The 12246-nt window shown below is 37.5% G+C and overlaps 1 non-coding gene across 1 annotated transcript; it reads right to left on the bottom strand.

Moving 5' to 3' along the window:
* Positions 1–994: 994 nt before the first annotated feature.
* On the bottom strand, positions 995–1067 carry TRNAV-UAC (transfer RNA valine (anticodon UAC)). The gene has a single exon. It is a non-coding gene; the product is annotated as a tRNA-Val (tRNA).
* Positions 1068–12246: the final 11179 nt, after the last annotated feature.

The raw sequence follows: 12246 nt of genomic DNA, 5'->3' as shown, positions 1-12246 counted from the left end.
GGAGGGTATTAAAAGTTTGGCCCGGCCGAACTTAATTTTTTTTACTTGTTTTTAGCTTATTATTAATGCAAGGGATATGTGGATGTCATTATTTTTTGGATGCTGGTAATGCAGAGAGTATGTGGTTGTCATTACTCGTAATGCTACAAGTGGTACATACATCTTTAAAATTGTTGCTTTGAAGTCCTCTATATTGAGGCTTTACAAAAGATATACTCCGACTGGGATTCAGAGATTTTTGGAACTAATTTTATCATCAATGTTCCTTAGAAATTTCCCAGGAATCTGGCAACCTACAACTTACCCCATTGGAAGCAAAACGATGTTCTCAAATGACTTCACCCACTGTACTGTACACACAATTTCATATTGTTGTGCCACTTAAGTTGTACAAACAGCGTTGAATGCATTGTCGCCTGTCAAATAAACAAATATCGTTTCACAAATAAATAGACATTCAATAAGACCAGGAACAGGACAAAAAAAAAACAAGGAGAAAAACAAATTGCACTTTGACACCCTCCCACCCATTTATTCATTTGCGCCTCCTCCGTTTGGTTGACATGTCACTGCAGTTCTGATCCTTTGTTGTTCCGTTTTCTTGTTCTGCTTCTTCCTTTTTGCAACAAATGAAATGCGTGTTCTCGTTCTTAAGCCAATTGTTTCGCAGAGTTTATGCTGATGATGACACGATGACAATTTGTTTTCTAGCGTTAAATTATAGCATGGAAGGAGGGGTAGAGTGGAAATTTCAAGGAAAATCAAAATGATTTAAAGGTAATCTATTTCTACGACACTCAATTGAAGCTTATATTCGAATGTAAATCACAATGTATCTTATCTGCCAGTTTACAACTGCTGTCTTCTGATGTTAAATGCTCCAATATTTGAATTGAGACACGAAAAACACAACTTAATATTTTGTTTATAAATAATGACAATATTCAACAGCCCTCGATACGGGCAAAATGATTGTCCAAATCTTGCCTTTTGATGGTTCCATCCAGGATCGAACTGGAGACCTTCTGCGTGTAAAGCAGACGTGATAACCGCTACACTATGGAACCGTTATGTTACACACAGCAACTAAATGTGTTTTACCAGACCATAAAACTATTTATAGAATGCCACTGTGCTTCACCCATAGAGTAGAAGCATGCTGCACGGTATATTGTGGCAAGCATGTCTGTTGTAAGAACAATACATCTGTTTGACAGGAAATGAAGAAACCTGGAGTATGTCTGTTTATTCGATATCAGGTAAAAGTTGATATCATATTTTGTGGCTTAGAAGATAGAAGACTTATTGGGGGTTTCTTATACAGAGAAGATTAAGGTTATCTATTCAAATACGGCTTCTAGAAGGTCCTTTATACACAGAATATCCTTAGAAGATCTTCAAAACAGAAAAGACAGAAGGGGTATTTCTTACAGCAATATTGCTAAAGACACTTTATATCTAAAATGTAAGGATCTCAAGAAATCGTAATTCGGTTACTTTGCGATGTAAACTTTCAATACCATGGTATACGTGTTATTTAGTTTTTGCTCTACTTATATAACCTACTGATTTTTTCCTATAATTATTTTTTTTTTGTGTTGCGCAGTGTAATTTAAAGGTCTTCTATACACCGAAGTCTTAAACAAAGCCCTTCATGTATAAAAGACCTTCCATATTTATTTTCTGTACACAGAAGTCCTATGGGAGGTATTCTATATGCAGAAGACTTTTTATGCGGTTTTCTGCTCCTAGAAGTACTACATTAGGCTTTCTGTACATAGAAAACCTCTAGAACGTCCTCTGTATAAATAGGTCGAACCCCTATATAAAGCCTTTTACTTATCGGATTTCTGTAAATACAAAACCTATAGAGGTTCATCTGCATAAAGACTTCCAATGTGTGGAAGGCCTAGAAAAGACTATCGAAGATAGTCATTTATATTTAAAATACCAAAAGAATCGCCTATTCATGGTCCTCTATTTCTACTCGTTGTCCTCTAAAAAATACCAGTAAGGAAAAGTCAAAAACATAACATATACATAACATAACATAATCTGAAATCGGATAAGATATATATCTCTATATATATGAAAACACTGCAGCCAACTTCAGACTGCTGTCATTTCTAAGCCACTCGACCGACAGCTGTTAAAATTATTCCAGTGACAGCTCATTACATTGTTTACAAGCGTACAAAGATATTTTGGTGAGAATTCTCCAGAAAAAAGTTTTTCGTGATGGAATTCAAGCGTGATAGTGTGATGTCTTTATATTTTGCTGGAAAACCACAAGTGGCTATCGTTAGAGCACTCCAACATTTAAATGTGAATAAATCTTTTCTTTCTCGTACCATCGCTCGTTACTTTAATACTGGTAGCGGAAGAAAACAGCAACATCAGCAGAAATAGACCGAAATGTAAAGAAGCCGAAACCCGTCGTCGAAAAATGGCTCGTGAGCTGAACATATCCCAATATTCCATTCGTCAAATATTGAAAAATGAGCTCGGGGTAAAGCCATTGAAATTCCAAAAAGTGTAAGAACTTACACCGCAACAGAAAGAAAATAGACTCAAAAGAGCTAAAGAGTTGCTTTGCTTGGCCGAAAGTGGTGAACTGCCGAATTTGGTTTTCTACTATGAGAAATCATTCGTAAAGAAACAAAATGATCGTATGTACTTGCCAAAGAGGTCAGCTGAATATGTGCACCTTCGATTGGCCACCAGAACTAAAGCGCCGGCCATGGTGATGGTGTAGGCCGCCATAACAGCGGATGGTCGCTTTCCGTTCGTAATAATCGACAGTAGCATCAGAAAAAATGTCGAAGCCTTGGACACGCAAACATTTTGGCCGCAGACCTTGGACATTCCAACAGGACTCGCACTCAGCACGCACCACCCAAGAATGGTTACAAAATGAGGGTCCTCGCTTCATTTCTAGCGCACAATTGCCACCAAAATCTCCGGAAACCAATTCGTTAGACTATTGTGTCTGAAATATTTTGGAAAGCAAAGTTGGAACTAAAAAATACAAAAGTGTCGATCACCTCAAGCAAGCGCTTCGCCGGGAATGGTCCAAAATACAGCACAGCAACATTCGGGTAGCGTGTGACGGTTTCATTGGCCGTTTGAAGGCCATAATTCGTGCCAAAGGTGACCAATTCGAACAATTCTAAATGTATGCTATTTCCGACATTTGTTGCTTTCATTCAATAAATTAAAAAAAATAAACATTATGGCGTTTGATTTTGTTGCAGTTTTTTACCTCACCCTGTATATCCACATCTGAACCGTTCTTGACAAAATTTTAAACACTTATTTCTGAGCAGTATCTGATATCTGGTACTAAAGATTATTGTTTTAGGGTACATATTATGCATGTGAGGGCCTGAAACCCAAAATCGGATGAAATATATATGTGGGAGCTATATCTATATCTGAACCGATTTTCATCAAAGTTGATGTACTTTCTTCTAGGCTGAATTCTGTCGGAAGTGCCAAAAATCAGTCCATTTGAGCTAATATTAGCCATTTGGTGAACAATAAACCATATATCGGATAAAGATATATGTGGAAGCTATATCCAAATCTGAACCGATCTTTAAAAAATTTTGCAAAAGGTATTTCTGGCTTGTATCTGATTTCGGGTAAAAAAGATCATAGTTATGGAGTGCATATTACGCATGTGACGGACTTAAAACCCCAAATCGAATGAAACATATATATGTGAGCTATAGCTATATCTGAACCTATTTTCACCAAAGTTTATGTACTTGCTTCTAGACTGAAGACATTTGGTGCACAATGAACCCGAAATCAGTTGAAGATATATATGGGAGCTATATGTACATTTTGACCGATTATTTCCAATTTCAATAGGGTTCGTCCTTGGACCAAACAAATATTGTTTGGACAAGTAAAAAACATTAAGTTCGGCCGGGCCGAACTTTTAATATCCTACACCTAAGGGTAAAAAAATGTTTATATAAAAGTATCTGCATTCAATGCAGTTAAGCTTATCAAAAATCCATAAAGTGATTGAGGCCGTTATATGGGGACATACCAAAATGGGAACCTCTATAGAAAATGTTATACTTCAAGGATTGTCATCTATCAAATCTTCTAAAATACCAAATATGAAAAAATTTTTGGGGAAAATAGGACTAGGATAATCAAAATACCGAATATCGGTGGTTATCGTTGGATATGTGCGCTTTAGGAAAACGTGGAACTAAATATTCAATGTTCTGCCACCGAGCTAGAACTCACTATGAACTATAAATTCCAATTTTTATCAAAATATCAAATATCGGCAGGTACCGTTCTATGGGGGCTATACCAAAACGTGGACCTATACATACAATGTTTCGCCAACGGATGTAGAACCCATTATGACCCACAAATACCATTTTTTAGACAAATTTGTCGGAAAATGTGGCAAAAATCATCAAAATACCGAATATCGGGAGGAACCGTTATATGGGTCTATACAAAAACGTTGATCTATACATACAATGTTTCGCTAACGAAGCTAGAACCCATTATGATCCAAAAATACCAATTTTTAGATAAATCCACGAAAAAAAGTGGCAAAAATCATCAAAATACCGAATATCGGGAGGTACCGCAATGTAGGGGCTATACCAGAACGTGAAATCATATATCTCATTTTCAATACCAACCATCCTAGACACAATACAAATTGTTCGGCCAAATTTTAACGCTCTACGCCAAATAATGTGTGCTGTATCGTGATTTCAACAGACAGGCAGGCAGACGGACAGACAGATGAACATCGTTAAATCGACTTAGAATTTTATGCTGATTATGAATATATATACTTTATGGGATCTACGACGAATATTTAGGGATGTTACAAACGGAATGACAAAGTTAATATACCGTCCTTCCAAGGTGGAGCGTTTTAAAATTTAATCTCAATCGGATAATAAATCTGACCTGCATTTAGTTCACAAAAATACATGGACTGACTGACATGCATAAATCGACTCAAAAAGTGATTATATGAAGATCCTCAAAAGTAACTATGGGTCTATCTTGCTTCCTTCTCCATGTTACAAACAAATGGACAAAGACATAATACCCTTACCACTATGTGGTGGTGTAGGGTATAAAGAGAAGACCTCTGGAACTTCTTTCAGAGAAAATTAAAATTATATAATAAATCTCTTATCCCCTCCCTCTTTAAACTATCTCCCCAATAGTGTTTTTTCTTTGTTTTTGTACGCCACAAATATTACTGCTGTCGACAAGAAAATTATTTCTCATTTCCATTCTGAGACCTCTGATCATCCCCTGGGGGACCTTAGAAGACCCCACAAACTGCATGCATCCCTTTTGACCCTTGGAAAACAATTCACAATCATAATTTTGCTTCTCATCGATTTGAGGAGTTGTTGTAGTTGTGGAGTCTTGTTCTATTTTTCCCGCTTACATTTACTGGAGAATAGAACAAAAAAAAATAATGAGCTGTGCTAGATGGAAAACAAACATAAACGAAAACCAAACTAACTAAGAATAGGACAACATATCGTTTCGAACACAATACACTTTCAGTGGATAAGTGGCAATGGATGGAGTGGTGAAAGGAACTGCTGCTATTCCTTGGGGAGTCTATCAACAGTTTGATGAAGGAAGCCACCAAAACCAGAAACCTAAATATGAACTAAGAATATCCAACCCCTACTCTTCGCCTCACCCACACCGATAAATCCAATGGCCGGGGTTTTTGTTGTTAGTTTATCATTTTGGATGTAATTGGATTTGTGGCAGCAGTGGATGGCCGAAGAGAAGTTAATAATGGCTGGGATGGGGGCGGAGGAGTGGATGAAAACGATTTCTGGCCAAGACAACATTATTAAAATGCACACGAAAGTAGAAAAAATACGCACATCGACGACGACGACGACGACAGCTCGAAATCTATGTGGCCCATGAATTGATCTGCCACGGACAAATGTTCATATTTTATTCAAAATCTTATTTAGTTCTTAAGAGCATACAGACAAACAAACAACAAAAAAATAAACGGGAATACCAATTTTCTCCATGTCAACAATGGCTTCACCTAAATTGACCACCAAAACCAAACAATCAAATTTTCCCCACGCTTTCCCCCGCTAATGGTTTGAACAGCGTCCAGGCTATGGTAAATTTAATATCATTTAAAAATTCAATTCTAGGAGTTAGTCATTGCTAGGAAAACATAGCAGAACAAATCCATTGGGAAGCTGAGTTGTAAGTAAATTTTCTAGTAAATTATATGATGATTTAAAAGGTGGAGAAGAAAATGGCCGAGGAATACGAATTTCAGATACCCTAGCAGAACGGAAATGCAAGGGACATACCAATTCCCATTATTAGAAATTTTTATTATAATCATTTTTATTCTATTATTTTAGAAATTTTCCGATTTCCCAAAATTGGACCAATTCAGAAAACTTTCCGATTTCAGTGGCCAAGTCCATACAACTCCTCGAACTTTACACCATTATGAAGTTTACCTAGGAGGACATTAGTAAACTCATTGCACAATTGACCTATAATTTTGTAAAAAATAACTCATTATTTTCAAACTTCAGGGTGAAAAAACTGCAACCAACTTCAGACTGCTGTCATTTCTGAGCCAGCTGTTAAAATTATTCCAGTGACAGCTCATTACGTTGTTTACGAGCGTACAAAAGCATTTTGTTGAGAATTTTCCAGAAAAAAAGTTATTCGTGATGGAATTCAAGCGTGATAGTGTGATTTCTTTATATTTGGCCGGAAATCCACAAGTGGTTGCTCGTTAGAGCACTTCAGCATTTAAATGTGAATAAATCTTTTGGGTCTCGTACCGTCGCTCGTTACCGTGATACTGGTAGCGTAGCCTGACGTCAAGGAAGTGGACGGAAAAAAACAACAACATCAGCGGAAATGGTTCGAAAAGCGACTTGATCGAAACTTGTGTCGTAGTGACCGAAAAATGGCTGGTGAGCTGAAAATATCGCAATATTCCATTCGGCAAATATTGAAAAATGAGCTCGGGGTAAAGCCATTGAAATTCCAAAAAATGCTAGAACTTACATCGCAACAGAAAAAAAATAGACTCAAAAGAGCTAAATAGTTCCTTCGCTTGGCCGAAAGTGATGAACTGCCGAATTTGGTTTGTCTCCGATGACAAAACATTCGTTGTAAACAAACAAAATTATCGTCTCTACTTTCCAAAGAGGTCAGCTGAAAATGTGCACCTTCGGTTGGCCACCAGAACTCAAGCCCCGGCCATGGTGATGGTGTGGGCCGCCATAACAGCCGATGGTCGCTCTCCGCTCATATTAATCGACCGTGGCATCAGAATAAATGCCGAATATTATCGCGAAAATATTCTGGAGGGTGTATGAAAGCCTTGGTCACGCAAAAATTTTGGCCGCAGACAGGACTCAGCACGCGCCACCCAAGATTGGTTACAAAATGACGTTCCTCGCTTCATTTACAGCGCACAATGGCCATCAAAATCTCCGAATACCAATCCGTTGGACTATTGTGTCTGGAGTATTTTGGAAAGTAAGGTTGGCACTAAAAATACCCAATTGTTGATCACCTCAAGCAAACGCTTCGCCGGGAATGGACCAAAATACCGCAGAGCAACATTCGGGCAGCGTGTGATGGTTTCATTGGCCGTTTGAAGGCCATAATTCGTGCCAAAGGTGACCAATTGGAACAAACCTCAACTTATTCTAAAATTTGACGCTATTTCCGATATTTTTCGCTTCCATTCAATAAAATTTAAAAAAATGTAAAAATTATGGCGTTTGGCTTTGTTGTAGTTTTTTTATATCACCCTGTTTAATGGGGTTGTTTGAACCGGTACTGGAGCAATGCAAGAAAATTTGGTATTTTTGTACCGAAATTTTTTGGAAAACCCCTTAAAAGTTGAAAATTTACCTATTACGGGGTATATAGTACATTATAGCATATACCCTTGGTGCAAAATATGCTGATATCTCTTGTAGTTCAGAAGATATAAGTGATGAAAATAATGAAACTGAGATTTTCTCCATTAATAAATATCTAACCTTTATAGCTTTTTAAATAGCCGACCTTGAGCCGGGGCTTGAGATTTTCTCCTCTGGGGGTATGCCCAACCCCGGCTACATAAACCATCGTTTTTCTAAATTTTATAATTTTTGCCAGTAGCTAGCTTTTGATTTTAAAGTCAATATCTTTGGAACTACAAGAGATATCATGACCACTCGTTGGATAGGTATTTCCATAAGCTTCCAAATGATACCCATTGTGTAGTTTGGTAGAGTCGGATTTTGTGTCATCAGGTTAAAAATTCCTACTTGCGATAATTGTTTCAGGTAAATCCGAGCATAGTTCCTAAACTAAAATTAAGCCTTATTTTCTTTCTAGGGATTATATCCGAATATTTTTCGGACGTAATCCCCACATCAAACGGGCATACATACTCTCCAACTTTATTATGGTGGTTTTGAACAAAAAAAAAAAACAAGTAAAAAAGCAGTAAGTTCGGCCGGGCCGAACTTTGAATACCCTCCACCATTTGGAACTAATTAGAAAATTTTTTTCAGAGGGAATTTCAGCACTTCCATTGAAAAATGTGGCTAAAATCGTCAAAATACCGAATACCGGGGGGTACCGTTATATGGGGGCTATACGATATCGTGGACCTATATAGATAATTCTCTGCCGAGGTATAAAGTACCTACAAGGAACTCCTTGTGTGGATTTTCAGACAATTCCGTTGAAAAATGTAGGTAAAGTTATCAAAATACCGAATATGGGGGGTACCGTTATATGGGGGATATACGATATCGTGGACATATATAGACAATTCTCTCTCAGGAGGTAAAGTATTCACATGGAACTACTTGTGTGAATTTTCAGACAATTCCATTGAAAAATGTGGCTAACATCTTCAAAATACCGAATGTCGGAGGGTACCGTTATACGATATCGTGGACCGATATAGCCCATCTTCGAACTAGACCTGCCTGCAGACAAAAGAGAGATCTGTGCAAAATTTTAGCTTCCTATCTTAATTCGTTTAGACTGTAGCGTGATTACAACAGTCGGACGGACGGGCAGACTCACGGACAGGGCTAAATCGTCTTAGAAATTTACGCTGATCAAGAATATATATACTTTGTTGGGTCTAAAATGATTATTTCGATGAGTTACAAACGGAATGACGAACTTAATATACCCTCCATACTATGTATGGTGGAGGGTATAATAACCGGACATAATTCCCATTGCAATTTTGGGTATTACGTCCGAGCACCAGTGCCGAATTCTATAGAGAAGTAAAATCGTTTACGATAAACATTTGGCTTCTGGCTAGAAAAAGGCTGGATCTTTATTAAATCAATCGAATCGAATTGGCTTCAATCATCAGAATAGTAATTCTGGTATTTTTTTTTAGTATCTCCCTGATTTTTATATTGACTTCAAACAGAAAGCGAAACATAATATACCATCCATCCGATTATTTGATGCATTAAAACTTCTTAGTCTAGATTACAACATTCCCTTTCCATTCCTGCAAAAAGAAGCTACAATGATTCACCTTGAAAGGTAACATAAGTAATATATTCAATTCCTTGTGTTATCTTCCTTTTGTATTGTCTGCAATATTTGTTGTAGTTGCTTTTTTGTTTGGCAATTCTCATGGGTTCCATTCTGAAATGAAATTAAAATATGAAAATCACAGCTCATCCTTGTTTCGATGTGCAGCACCATTACCTGCTCATCGAGCGAGTGGCAAAGAGCAACAATTCGAAGCAACCCCCCTTACTTCCAGACCTACTCCCCATCCATCCATTCGACAACATTTATTTGTTATTGTATTCCATTTTGGTTACTTTTACTTAACAACCAGCCAACCGAGCAGCCAAGCAGCCATTTGAAACTGTAAGGTAATTCCAGGTGTAAATCCCATCATAAAAATTCAAGTCATTGAAAATGGAAAGAAAAAGAAAACTCAACTGAAAAGCCGCGAAGTATAACAACAAAAATCATGAAGAACAACTGATACGCAAAGACAACAATGCGAACAATGGGAGTGGAAACTTTTTAATAAACATAAAAAAGTCGACGAAATCTCATTTGGAAATCTTCTGTTGTTCCCTGAAATGATATGAAAATTATTTCCAAATAGATTAAAACAAAATAAGTTTGTTATTCCATTTAGCGAGCTTGTAATGAGAGACACGTTTCGGTTGGCGTTTTTGTGATCAAATCACTGAGGCCTGTCGAGATTTTCTTGTTATTGTTGTTGTTGTTGTGGCATTTTTGAGGTGAAAAATAAGGATTGTTTTGATTTTTTTGTTAATAAAGGAAAACATTCTGTTACTTGACACAGTTGGCTATAAGGGTGAGATGAAAAAACTGCAACCAACTACAGAATGCTGTCATTTTTAAGCCACTTGTCCGACAGCTGTTAAAATTATTCCAGTGTCAGCTCATTATATTGTTTACAAGCGTAAAAAAAGCATTTTATTGAGGATTTTCCAGGAAAAGTTATTCGTGATAGAATTCAAGCGTGATAGTATGATTTCTTCATATTTGGCTGGAAAACCACAAGTGGCTATGGTTAGAGCACTCCAGCATTTAAACATGAATAAATCTTTTGTGTTTCGTACCATCGCTCGTGATTGTGATACTGGTAGCGTAGCCCGACGTCAAGGAAGTGGACGGAAGAAAGCAGCAACATCAGCAGAAATGGTTCGAAAAGTAAAGAAGCGTCTTGATTGAAACCCGCGTTGCAGTGGCCGAAAAATGGCTCGTGAGCTGAACACATCGCAATATTCCATTCGGCAAATATTGAAAAATGAGCTCGGGGTAAAGCCATTGAAATTCCAAAAAGTGCAAGAACTTTCACCGTAACATAAAGAAAGCTAAAGAGTTGTTTCGCTTGGCCGAAAGTGGTGAACTGCCGAATTTGGTTTTCTTCGATGAGAAAACATTCGTTATTCAGCAGTTTGTAACCAAACAAAATGATCGTATTTACTTGCCAAAGAGGTCAGCTGAAAATGTGCACCTTCGATTGGCCACCAGAACTAGAAACGCCGGCCATGGTGATGGTGTGGGCCGCCATAACAGCCGATGGTCGCTCTCAGAATTAATGCCGAATATTGTGGCAAAAATATTCTGGAGGGTGTTTAAAAGCCTTGGGCACGCAAACATTTTGGCCGCAGACCTTAGACATTCCAACAGGACTCAGCGCCATCGCAGTCAGCACGCGCCTCCCAAGAATGGTTACCAAATGAGGTTCTTCGTTTCATTTCCAGCGCACAATGGCCACCAAAATCTCCAGATACCAATCCGTTGGACTATTGAGTCTGCAGTGTTTTGGAAAGCAAGGTTGGTACTAAAAAATACCAAAGTGTCGATCACCGCAAGCAAGCGCTTCGCCGGGAATGGGCCAAAATACTGCAGGGCAACATTCGGGCAGTGTGTGACGGTTTCATTGGCCGTTTGAAGGCCATAATTAGTGCCAAAGGTGACAAATCCAAACTTATTCTAAAATTTGATGCTATTTCCAAAATTTTTTGCTTTCATCAAAAAAAAAATAAAATGTATGGGGTTTGCAGTTTTTTTTATCTCACCCTGTGTATAGGAACTATAGCTATATCTGAACCGATTTTCACCAAAGTTGAAGTACTTGTGTCTAGGATGAATCTCCGATTCAAAATTCAGTTCATTTGGGCTGATATTAGCCATTTGATACACAATAAACCTATTATCGGATATATGAGAGATTAGATATCCAAATCTAAACCAATCTTAACAAAATTTTAGGCACTTATTTCTGAGCTTTATCTGATAACTTGTACCAAAGATCATTTTTATGGAGTGCATATTGCGCATGTGAAGGACTTAAAATTTGAAGTAATTACTCCTAGACGTAATTCGGTCGGAAGTGCCAATATTCAGGTCCTTTGGACTGATATGTGACAGAGGTATTGTTGAGCTCCATGAGTTATCTGGTAGCAAATATCATTCTTGTTGAGTGCATATTACTTGTGTGAAAGACTTTAATCTCCAAATCGGATGAAACATATATATGGGAGCTATATCTGAACCAATTTTTCCAGATTTGAAATATTTGTTTCATTAGCCAATGAATTCATTAGCCATTTGATGCACAATAAACCTGATATCGAAAAAGTTAAATATGGGAGCTATATCCAAATCTGATCCGATATTGATAAAATTTGAGAT

Source organism: Musca domestica, unplaced genomic scaffold (assembly GCF_030504385.1).
Source record: "Musca domestica strain aabys unplaced genomic scaffold, Musca_domestica.polishedcontigs.V.1.1 50, whole genome shotgun sequence".
NCBI lineage: Eukaryota > Metazoa > Arthropoda > Insecta > Diptera > Muscidae > Musca > Musca domestica.
Note: the sequence above shows the minus strand (reverse complement) of the source record. Positions and strands in the feature narration are given on the sequence as shown.